An 11,733-nucleotide genomic window follows, 5' to 3' on the forward strand; every position below is an offset into this window, starting at 1 on the left:
CTGTGACCTCGTTCCGTCTGCCATGATGTTTCCACACTACCTCTGTGTTGCCAAGCACTCACTTTCCTTTACAAGGGTCACATTAGTCATATAATCACAGTAGTTCAAGAGGAGGGTGCTGCTCCAACTCCCACTAAACCAAGGGTCAGAGAAGTAGAGACGGCTCAGGGTGCCTTGGCATGGGGGGCGCTGCCTGCCTGATTGTAGAGCCAGGGCTCCTAGGTGCAAGGCTGCCTGCTTGGCAGTTAGATCCCAGGCCCCTTGCAGGTATGAGCAGGGAAGACAGAATAGGCCGAGTCAGTGGTGATGTGGGAGTTATGGCCGACACCAGGAGGTAAAAGAGCTACTGTAAGTCCTGTTCGTCTTCACCCCAACTCTAAACTCTCTTGTCATCAGAACACCGGAGACCTTGAGCCACACAGAAAGGCCAGGGTCTTAGGGGAGGAGGAGTGAGATAGGAGGCAGCCATTGGGCGTCCCAAGGTGGCTGGGTGGAGGGTGTCAGCAAGGCACCATGCTAGAGGATGGGACGCAGCAGTCACGGCAGGTGAGACTCCTACCCATGTAGGGCTTCACTTTTGCTGGGAGACACAGGCCGCCTTCCCCCACATGCGTGCAAGAAGCTTGTTCTGTACTAGGTGTACCATAGAGCATTCAAATTAGATGAGTGCGTCTGAGGTCAGTGGCAGCTTCTTCAGTGAAGTGACATTTTAGCTGAGGTCAACACATCAGCTGAGAACATTCCGTGTAGATGAACTAGCATGTGCAAAAGTCCTGGAGTGGAACAAGCTTGGTGTCTTCAAGGAACAGATGGAACAATGCAGCTAGCTTACAAACACACAGAGCAGATAAACAGTGATATTAGTGAGACAGTGCTGACTATGGAGGGCTGTACAAGCAAGGTCCAGGAGTGTGGGTGTGACCCCAGGTACAGTGGGAAACGGCCATGTGATTAGACTTGTGTTTTTAAGGAGCTCCTTGCTGGCAAATGGGCAGTGCACTGTGGAGAGCTGAGGTACACAAGGGAATGTCAAGTGAGAAGCTACTGTGGTATTGAGATGCGAAACGATGAGATACAGGCCTGGTGGACGGAGAGAAGTGATGCATCCAGGTGTGTGGTAGAGCTGAGTGGACAGGTCTTCCTGGTGGATTGCAATTCCATCCACCTGGTGCTCAGGCTGAGTTAGTTCTAATTTTTCCACCATTAAACGAGCTACAGCAGGCCAGCAGAAGTGCAGACTCAGAGCAATGAGTGTCAGGAACCCAGCTTTGACCTTGTTCAGTGCGAAGGACTCATCAGGTATACAAGGAATGATGATAGGTTGGCTACAATGAGTGTGGAGCTGAGAGGAGAGGCAGGGGATGGAGACAGACATGGAGTCATCTGCGGGAAGGAGGGATTCAAACACAGAAGAGGAGGGAAGAGGGCCCAGGAGAGTGTGCCTCAGACAACGTGGAGCTCAGAATTGGCAGCACCAGAGGGGAACGCAGGGAAGGTGTAGCCAGGGAGGTAGTAGGTGGCAGGATCGGGGGAAGACACTGGGAGCTATTGGTGACCTTCCTCAGAACCAACAAAGTGGAGCGGCACAGTAGAACCTGGAGGGAGAGTTGTTCCTCTAGGAGTTCCTCCAAAAGGCAGAAGAGAAATAAAAAGCAGCTTTAGTGGGATGTAGGGGTCATAGGTGAAATGACATTTGTATGCTGATGGCCCAGGAGGGAGTGGAATTTTATCCATAGAGAGGACAGGGATAGTGAGATCTGAGATGGAGGTCGGAGGTACAATTCGTGCCAGCCTTCCTTCAGAAGGGGACACTGGAAAGAGGTCAGAGAGGCAGAGGGTTTGAGAGGGTTTGATGGAAGGATGGGCCCCTAAGGCTCTGCCAGTCCCCAGATCTGACCCTTCATCTGATCCTTCTGCTGTCTCCAGCCTCTGAGCATACCCGTGTGCTTTCTTGAATGTGCGACTGCTATTCTCCACCTCTGCCTTCCCCTTCCACCCGTTCTTCTTCAGCCTGCCTCTGTCCCCTTCCTCCAGGAGTCCTTTCCAAGTCGCTTCAACCTCAGGCCTCTTTCCTTAGCTAAGTTGCTGGGACTCTGGTGGTCCGGAGTCCAAGCAGACTTCAGGTCCCTGGGCTTCAGGGGCCAACAGGAAGGAGGTCACCTTGTCACAACTTTTATGACACCGTCATGAAGTTCTCTGCACCTAGGGAGGATGCATGAGTTTGTGGAGCAAGAAACCTTAGAGGTTGAGGGCTTGGGTTCTGGAGTCTCACTGACCCAGGTTCAGGTAGGGACATAGTAGTATGATGTCTGGCAGCATTTTAAAAACTTCTCTGAGCCTCAGTTTTCTCATCTGTAAAGCGGTGTTAATGAAGAACTTACCTGACCAGCGCCAATGAGTTTGAACTGAGATGATGCATACACGGGTGACTGGCACAATACCAGCTGTCATTAGTCTCAGTAGCATTATTAATGGTATTCCTAACCTGAGCACTTTTTTGCTGAGATGGCAGGGAGGCCACCAGTGCTTTCCCTCCTTCATAGCTGAGGTACAGGGATAACAACAGCCTCTTCCTTAGAAAACTTTTATGAGTTGAGGAGTGTAAACAGTTAAATACAACTGCTGGCACATAGTAGATGTTCAAGAAACAGTGCTTGCTGCTAATGATGCCAGTGACAATGACACTGTTATTGTTGGGCATCTGGTTTCCCCTGCTGACCCCATGCTCTGTGATGGCCAGGACTGTGGGGCTGTCTGTCTGTGTGTCCCCACCTCTGCCACGTGTGGCAAAGTTGACCCCCACCCTCTCCTCCCTGTTTGACTCTTTTCATTTTGCTTCTCGAACTTTCCCACGAACCCATTCCATTAATCTCTGGCTGTAAGGTTATGAGGCTTTGGAAGTTAATTTTTAAAATTACACTCTCTGACCCTTTAAACTTCATTTCAAATCCTCTTAGTGCCTTAATGAAGCACCGGTTATTTTGGGTACTTTGGAGAAGTGTGGCTGACAGTGCCCTTTGAATTTACATAGGCGCTCTCATGGCCCCAAATATGTATCTGTATAATTAAGAATAAAAAAAGAAATCAGAATCCCCAAGGCAGGCTGTGTTAGTGAACATCAGCTTTAATAGAGGATTAGGAGGTGGAATTAAAGTCGCCCAAGGGGTATGCTGAGAGACTTCAAACACCTTTCGGAAAACAAATTAACGTGGTTTTCAGAAACTGTTTTCCAAGGACTGCGGAGGGTTGGAGGGTTTTCCTCGGGCTTCCTTGCTTTCTTTGAAACACTTTTAACACTTGTGTAAACAGTTTGGGCCCTTGACATGGGGTTTCCTGTGATCCATTCATTAGCTGGTGTCTCTGCGAGAATTTAGCTCATTATCTGGGCGGTTTGATCTCTCTGGCTGGGCCAGCCTGGAGGCACCTTTTTTTCTTTCTTACAGCCCAGTGCTATGGGGTCAGTTGGTTTGTGGCTCAGCTGTTTCCATGCCTTTCTACCAAACCTGGCTTCCCCAGATTTCCAGGAGAGAACTGATCCTCTGCTGGGGAGGCCGGGCCTGGAAGGCCCTGCTTCAGGCTCAGTTGGGAAGTAGGCAGAACCCACCTACCTGTGTCTTCCCTTCTGCTGTCTTTCAGGGTGTGGTGTGAGGCCCCTGTAGTACTTTGTTCCCCATTTCTGGAGATATTCACAGACTTCCCTTGTGGAGGATTTTGGGGGAGGGGCTCTGCCTAGCTATAGGGTGGACCTGAAATTCTGCAGTGGACACTTTACAAGGAATCTGAGCAGGCCAAACCAGCCCTTCCTTTCAGGGATGCCCTTGGTGACAGGCAGTCTTCCCTCTTCTGCCTGCCTTGCTCCAGGTGAAGGAGAAGATGCCTGGTCCCTGTGGGAGTCCCCAGAGTTATGCTTAGTTATACAGATCCCTTTAGAGTTTTGACCCTTTATGTACAGTGCGGGGGCGGGGGGCACAGAAACTCCAAATTATGTCTGTCCAGTTTCCCTTTTAAAGTTCATTCTTCCTGTGTAAAATGAGGGCAATAAATAATAATAATAGCTAGCACTTATTAAGTTCTTATTGTGTGCCAGACACTGCTTAAAGCACTGATTCACTTGTTTTATGACTTTTTAAGATGAGGTCCTATTATTGTTCCCATTTCTCAGAGGAGGCAACTGAGGCTTCAGGAGATTAACTTAGGCAACACAACAGGTGAGGGATGAGCAATGCCATCTACCCATTGCTGGGCACCTGCTGAGCAGCTTTCAGGAGATGGCAATACCTTTCAGTCTCCCTGGGTTCTTCAGGGTGTCCAGGCCCAGCATGGGTTGTGGACCTCCCAGGAGGTAGACATGACATCAGCTCTTTCTAGCTTTGTCAGTCCTCTGACCATTTGTACCTTCCCAGGCTGGTGGGAGGCCTGTGTGAGTGTGGCACTTCCTTTCCTAGAGAGCAGAGCACCTGTGGGGCAGTGGCAGGTAGCCTCCAGACTGGGCTGATGCTAGTGGCTGGGCAAGGGGTGTGGGGGCTTTATCCCTGTGAGCTCACTCAGGCTGCTTGTCCCATGTGATGCATGGGCACCTGCTGAGCAGTTTTTAGGAGCTGGAGATACCTTTCAATCCCCCTGGGTTCTTCAGAGTGCTCCTGTGGCTGATGGGCAGGTGGGTAGAGCAGGAGCTCCTGAGACAGGAAGGAGGGGGCACACTGGTCCTGGGTTTGAGGACATGGAACACCCTGGTGACTTGTCACACATAAGCTCCTGCTTCTCACTGGATCTATGAAAACAATCCTAGCACTTCTACTGAAGAGACTCTGGTCTTAGGTCACTGAGCCACAGTCCCCAGGACTGTGTCACCCTGCAGAGAAGAGTGGAGGTGGGGCTAGGCTATGTCTTAGTTTCCCCTGGAGATGGGGTAGTGTTGGGAGGACAATTTGGGCCAGGCACCATGCTGAACTTGTTTAATAGTCCTGGGGCTACTTTTCTCTTGTGAGGTAGCAGAGAGGGCAGGGACTTGCCAAGGTCACACAGCTAAATCTGAATTGAAGAACTTAACCTGCTTTCTGCATCAGTGACTGAGGAGGAGGGAGGCTGGAAGGACTTGGGGGAAAGAAAACAGAGAGTGTGAAGGATGACAGGAAGTGTCAGGGCAGGAGGCTGGGAATGATGGGGAGGGCTCTACGTGCCCAGAATGTCAAAGGCCTCATTAGGAGTGTGCTAGCATGTCTAACAAACAGTTCTCCAGAGAAAAACAGGGGAGTGAACAAAAAACCAAAACAAAGCAATGACAAAGCCCCAGTTTGAAGTATTTGTTTTCCATGGTGTGATGTAATTATTACCACCAAGGTTGGCAATAAGTCATTTTGAAGTGGGACATCCCTGATTGCCAGGTGCTGTGAACTAGGGCAGGCCTTTCAGCTGGTCAGGCTCTGGGCTGCAGGGTATCTTCTGCAGAGAGCAGAGAGATGACAGGAGAGAGGCAGTGTTGTCAGCATGTGTCTAGTCTTGGCGAACAAGGCAGAGACCAAAGACAGCGAGGCCACAGTTGGCTCCTGGACCAGGTACTTGGAAATGTAAACATCTCTTCATCTGCCCCAGATCTCAGTCAGTGTTCTCTTGTTCTAAGAGTACATTTCTCAGTGAGAAGCTTCTGGAAACAGAGAGACCTTGGAGCTCCCAGCTCTGCTTCCCCTCTGAGGTCAGATTGGGCCAAGATTGGCTTCAGATGGGAGCACTTGACTTCTTTTTGTATGTCCAGCCTGAGTTAAAAATAACATATATTTCCCTAAGAAATGGCCTTGGAGTATTTAGTAGGAAAAACAAAAAGATTCTCGTGGAAAGAAATGTGGTTGGGGAATTCAGGACAAAGGGACCCGTCGGCCTTTATGCTCAGTTAAGCTTCCGGGACAGTTTGGGGATCAGAGGGGAAGCAAGCTGCCATCGCCTATGGCCTGAGCGATGGGTGAGGCCTGGCCCAGACTGGCAGGCTCAGCCTCTAGAGGGAAGACAGTGTCCTTGAAGCATGGGAAGGGGAGGGTCTCCATGAGGCTGTCTTGAGAGTGGCAACATGGCAACTGTTTGCCTCTCTGCTCTCTAGCTGTTGTTAGCCTGACTTCAGAGGTTCAGCTGGCCCACACTGAGGCTGTGGGTGACTTTAGCTCCTGCTGTTCCTCTACCTGCTTCCAATGCCACTAGACTTGGCATGTCCACTGTTTTAGTACCTTTCACTTGGTATACCACAGTAACTTACAGGACATGGGCACTGGACTTTGTTTTCTTCCTGGATTCTGGCTGAGAGGGGGCAAGGGACAGACAAGACCCTCACCAGTCTCTTGAGCCAGATCACATGCCCTCTGACCATCTACCTGAGCCTCAGCCTTTTTGGGCCCTGGGCCTCTGAGACTTCGGTGACTTTCAAAGCAGGTTCTGAGATCCCTGTCTTTGCTTCCACCAGGACTAACTTCTGGAGGCCAGGGACTTAACTGAAGGCCTGAAGGCCTAAGGTCATCTGTCATGTAATTCCTTCCCTGTCAGGGCAGGGCCTGCTCCTTGAGCCTCTGCCAGCGCCCACATGTTGACTGGTGGCTTTCACACTTGCCTGGCCTCGTCTGCCTCACCCTGCCCTGCCCAGGGGAGAGGGCTCACCGACTTGGGCTAGGTCTCTCATTCTGAAACTTCCTGGAAGGCTCTATCTGAGCTGGAAGAAAGGGTGAGGCCTGAGTTTTGTGTTGGGAGGGGAAACACTTGCCCAGGTTTATGTACCAGTGACAAGAGGGCTCAGCTTCTCTTGGGTTCCAGGCTCTGAGTGGCCATACGAAAGTTTTGGCTGAGAAGTATGGTTATGAAGGGTCTCTGAGAAGCCCTTAAAATGCAGAACTTGCAAGAACAAAGTTGGAAAATCACCCACTTCCTCTTGAATTTAGACACCAAGTCCAGAGAAGAGCAGGGACTTCCCCAAAGTCACAGTGAGCCAATGGCAGGGAGGAAACTTGGGTCTTGATCCCCTCAATCCAGTATGTCCAGGTCCTAGAACTTCGTATGGGACAGGCGGAGGCCCACAGACAGGAGTGCAGAGGAATGTCCCATAGCTCTGTTGTCAGGCCTGTGTGTCCTGAGAGGTCAGCCCAGTACACTTGACCACCAGTGTTCGGGTATAGGACATATGCCCATGTGAAGACCTGCCCTGGGTGGGGCTCACAGAAATCCTGAGTCTACTCTGGACCCAGTGTCAAGCTGTGCAAAAACCATGTGGCTGTGTTAGTGTGCATGGAGCTAAGGCCTACACTTTATGAGACTAGGTGACTCGGCAGGAGGACCTGCCAACAGAAGCCAAGATGGCGGGCCCTGGGCCAGGGTGAGGCTGTGTGTGCCATCCTAGCTGGAAGCAGGAGTACCCATCAACCAAGCCAACAGCCTGCTTGGGTACCCACTCCACCCTTCCAGCTGCTCTCTGCACATTTGCTGGCTCCAGGCAGCAGCCCTTGGGTTTAAAAAACACATTTGAAGTCTTGAGGGCATGGAGAGTCATTTTAGACAAAGCGCTGACTGAATGCCAGTCTCATTTAAGTGGGAGACACTAAATGTCTAGAAAGGATAGATCACTGCCTAAGCATGAAAGAACTTCAGTGACTCGCCTGCCTGGATGTCGGTCTGTAAAAACAGGCAGCCATTGAAGGTTTTGGAGCAAGTGAGTGCTGATGCCAAAGAGATGCTTCTGGAAAGTGGAGAGGGAGTAGACAGACCATGATTTGGAGCTAGAGCCAAAGTCAGGGTAAGGCAAGGTAAGGTAAAGTAGGGCAGGATAAAGCTACATGGTTTTTATGCCTAGGAGAGGGTTGCTTTGGTTTGGGGCAGTGGCCCCAGGAAGGACAGCCGGGCTCAGTCTGTGCCTCTCTGCTGACCCGAGGTCCGAGGGGAGCTGCCTTCCTTACTGAAGACAACTTGGCTCAGGAATCAGGTGTGCCCTATGGACTGTGTTAGTGTAATTGACTGAGCTTCTCAGTTGCCTGTCTGACAATTGGGAATGGTAGCTTATAACTGATGGCACTGTGGGAGGATGGCATGGATGGAAAAGCCCTAGCACAGCACCTGACACGAGAAAGTGCTTGATGACTGGTGCAGAAGGCATGGCTGCTTGCTCCTGTAGTATTGAATCCCCCCCAAGGTACTGTTCCGTATCATCCTCTTTCACATTCCCCTGTGACTTCCTCTCCAAGACCCGTCTCTCTACCACCTCACTGAGGCCCCATGAGTCAAGGGTGACTGCCAGGTATCCTCCCTACTCAAGGTGCACTGTTACCTTCTTAATGGTGCTTAAGATCTGGATGAGGTAGGACCCAGTCTGATGTTTTTATCCACTGGATCACAAAGTGTCAGGGGTCCTACCCACTGGCCACAGGGCTGGGGCAGGTTATTGCCTCTCAGCCTCCTGACCTAGGGAGCTGGAGACACAGGGTGGGTGGCCTAGTCAGGCTGCTTACACGTGTCACTTCTAAACCCCACTTCTGTTAGTGACAGTAATTGTTGGGCTGGTTTCTCAGAGACAAGACTTTCAGGAAAGAGATGTGAAAAGAATGTGGCAATTAACCAAGATGTTTATGGAAGGAAGCTTGGCTTCATTCCTGTCAGGAGAGGGCCCAAGCTGAGGAGGTTGTGGAGAAGCTCCTCTTCGGCTTGGGGCCCAGGCTTCTTTCGTTCTGGTCTTAGAGCTGATGGCAGGCCTGCTGTTGGGCCACTGGCATCACGGAGAGTACAGAAGACTCCCTGGGCTTAGACAAAGGGCAGAGGGAAACAGAGCCAAGTCCTGGAGGCCTGCGACCTTCTCTACCTGCTCCTGCCCTCAGGAGGTAGGTGGTGCTGCCACTGGCCCAGGAACTAGTCCCAGCCTGTTCCTCCCTCCTCAGGCCAAGTCCTGGGCTGTCTGTCTTCTGCCCCCAACTTGCCTGGGGTGTCAGACCTTTGTCTTATAGATCCCTGGCTTCATCTTCTTCCTGAGAGCTGAACGGAGATGACTGGCACAGGCAACACTTTCTCCACATGCAGGGCCTGGCCTTCTCTTGGAGGCCATCTTTGGCAGGAGGGAGTGTGCCAAGACAGAGGCTATCTATGGGTGTGAGGACAGACCCTTGTATAAGGGCTGTCCTGCAGTTCACATGAGGAGATACCTGCGCTTCATTTCTCTACCTGGGGCCTCAGGGATATTCTGTGAGAACGGTTCCTTCGGTATACAGAACAGGTGAGGTAGGTTCTCCCTTCCTGGACTATCTCTGTGCTAGGAACATGCTGGAAAGGTTGAGAGCAACATAAGGAAGAGCAAGGAGAGCTGGTTTTGCTCCAGACGGGGGAATTGGTCTTAGGAGAACCCGCTAAGTCCTGTGGTTTTGCTGGAGCTCTACCTGTAGGCAGGAGAAAATGCTCAATTAAAGCCTTGGCCAACCAGAACGAGGCATTGGCCTTACAGGGGACTGATCTTGCTCCCACCCTTAGGCCGGGGTCACTGCAGGATAAGTGTCTGGGCAGGATGCCCAGGCCAGCTAGGCTGCAGAGCTATCTACCCTCTGGCAGCCACCCGCTGAGTGGCCCAGGATTTAGAAGTTCCCCATTAAACAGAATCATGGTGCTCTTGTCCCTATTTGCAGGGAAATAACCCCAAATTGAAGAGAGTGGATATAATATTCTCAAGTGTAAGTTTTTTACCCATAAATTTTTAATTAAGCCTTTGGCACCCATTATGCCTGGAAAGCCGGAGTAGATGCCAGAATTACAGGACTGTTTTAAATGTAAATCTAGTGAGATGATCCACAAACACACGTGTAGGGCTCCAACTGGAACGTTAATAGCTCTGTGGTGGCTTAACAGTTGCCCTTTGGCTGTAAGGTTGTGCCTGGTCCGTGTACTATATTTGGCGTGTCACTGTTAGGCCCCTGAGTAGGCTGGGAAATCCCTGACTCTGCCTTGCGCTTCTTCCATTTTGATAACCGTCAATGAAAATTCGTGTAGTCTTAGGATGACCTGGGAACTCACCATAGAACTTAAATTGTAGACAAACTCTTTCTAGGTCTTCACACTATTTGTGGATCCAGCTGCTCAGGCTTGCTCCAAGGTAACTGTGGACTACTGAACAAAGAAGGTTGCGTTGGAAAGGATCAATACTGACAGAGAAGGCAAAGGCAGAGCCAAGCGCTGGTGAGTGTGTGGCACAGGGCCGAGGGATTATTAGCTGGTGGCCAGATCACGTTCATACAGCAACAGATCCTGAATCCACACATGGCAACTTTCTAGAAGAAAAGTTGCTGCATTAGAGTTAGGAAGAAATGATCTGTTTATGGAAGGCAAATTTCAGTACCACCACCAGGTGAACAGGACAGATTTACAGTTATCAAGTAATCCCTCATTAAAATGGGTGCCTCAGGGTTACGTATAGGGTTTGGACCAAGGATGGTTATCCTGAACTTGAAAACAACACCTTCACAGTGCTAATACCACTTTGTTTGCATACATCTGTTTACAGCTGTTCACTCCCTGTGTTGGTATTAATTAAATTAAAATACAGAAGCAGAAGTGGCCTGAGGCATCATCTTTCTACTATTAAACCCATTCTTGGCAATTTTGCTTTAGCAAAGTACGTCATCTAATTTTGTTGGTAGTTTTATTTGTATCTAATTTACAATTTTGCTTTTTTATGTGTTCCAGGGTGATAAATACAAGAAGCTGTATTCGGGTAGTTATAATTTTCGTTTCCGTATTTGTTTATTCGTTTGCCTAGTATCTTTACTGAGTTCTTGCTGTGTATATCAGGCAGATATGGTGGTGAATAGGAGGTAAAAATCTTCATCCTCATAGAGCTTATACTCTAGACACAGAAATAGACCAGTCTTTCGAAAATTCACAACAGAGAATCAATAACCATATACATAGACACAGATACACACACACTCACACACACACTTACAAATGAGTGACTGTAGCACAGAATCATGTGGAAAGAAGGAAAAGACAGCTGGGTAAGAGGATGGAGCAGATGAGGAGTTTTGTTTAGGTGATGGTCCAGGTAGGCCTGTCTGAAGGGTGACATTTGCTGAGAGACCTCAGGATGCAGGGCAGTAAGACATGATGACTGGGTAATGTGTTCTACATCAGGAAACAGCTAGTGCAAAGCCCCTGAGATAGGGATGCCATCTCTGTGTGTTGTCTAATATTTAACTTATGTGATAAAGTTTCACATTCATCAACACACAGCAAGATTATCTACTTGGAGCTGGGGGACCTGCAGTAGGAAGTGGACCCCAGCACCAAAGACAAGCCCATGGGAAAAAGGTTCCTAAGGCTTGCTAGCTTACTTTAGGACTATAGGCTGAGGGGAAGCACAGAAGTTGGATGGAACCCCTCCTTCCCCCAGGATCTGTGTTCCCTCAATGAGACCATGTAGAGAAGTGGTGCCAATGAAACTACCTTAGTGTCACTGACAGGGCTGAGAACGCAAACTCCACCCAACTCCACTCCCGGGGGTTCCTATTCAGGAGGTCTGGGTGGGGCCTGAGAACGTAGCTCCCCAAAGTTCCCAGGTGATGCCCATGGTGCTAGTCCAGGGACACACCTTAACAGCCACTGCTGTAAAGCTGATAGGATCTGAAGAAACAATGTGGCACGGAGCCTTGGTTGAAGGGCTGCAGGTCACCCAGAGAGAGTTGTCTGGCTTGGTGACCTTCTGGAGGGTTCTAGCTATAGTTTGGAGACCTT

The sequence above is a fragment of the Nannospalax galili genome, unplaced genomic scaffold, assembly GCF_000622305.1.
Source record: "Nannospalax galili isolate Female #2095 unplaced genomic scaffold, S.galili_v1.0 scaffold1830, whole genome shotgun sequence".
Lineage (NCBI taxonomy): Eukaryota > Metazoa > Chordata > Mammalia > Rodentia > Spalacidae > Nannospalax > Nannospalax galili.